Source organism: Carlito syrichta, unplaced genomic scaffold, assembly GCF_000164805.1.
Source record: "Carlito syrichta isolate Samal-C Ts95f unplaced genomic scaffold, Tarsius_syrichta-2.0.1 Scaffold126461, whole genome shotgun sequence".
Classification (NCBI taxonomy): domain Eukaryota; kingdom Metazoa; phylum Chordata; class Mammalia; order Primates; family Tarsiidae; genus Carlito; species Carlito syrichta.
The window spans coordinates 156,496-156,990 of record NW_007070557.1 but is presented as its reverse complement, the minus strand read 5'-3'; the positions used below and the strand labels follow the sequence as shown (position 1 = coordinate 156,990).

The 495-nt window shown below is 56.6% G+C and overlaps 1 protein-coding gene across 1 annotated transcript in view; it reads left to right on the top strand.

Moving 5' to 3' along the window:
- The window catches only part of SULT2B1 (sulfotransferase family 2B member 1), a 39,532-nt gene that overhangs the window by 35,127 nt on the left and 3,910 nt on the right, over positions 1-495 (top strand). The gene's annotated exons all lie outside the window — the stretch shown is intronic.

Below are 495 nucleotides of genomic sequence, written 5' to 3'. Positions count from 1 at the left end.
AGGCTGAGCCACCCAGCCCGGCTTCTTTTTTTTTTTTTCAAGTTGGAGTCTTGCTCTGTCGCCCAGGCTGGAGTACAGTGGCACACTCACGGCCACCGCAGTCTCGACCTCCTGGGCTCAGGTGATCCTTCCACCTCAGTCTTCCAAGTAGCTGGAACCACAGGCGTGCACCACCACACCCGTCTAATTTTTTGACTTACTGTAGAGACGAGGTCTCACCAAGTTGCCCAGGCTGGTTTTGAACCTCTGGACTCAGGCAATCCTCTCACCTCCACCCCCTAAAGTGCTGGGATCACAGACGTGAGCCACCATGCCCAGCCAATGCCTGTTTCTAACTCCAAGGATGGTGATTCCAGAGCAGAACCTCTCTAGGCCTCAGTTTCTCCAGCTGTAACCTGGGGGTGAACAGGGTTCCTGTGGCTTCAGGGTTGACACCACGTGCAAGGCTGAGCACCTCTGCCCCTGTTGTGACCTGCCTTGGCCCCCTCCCCTCCC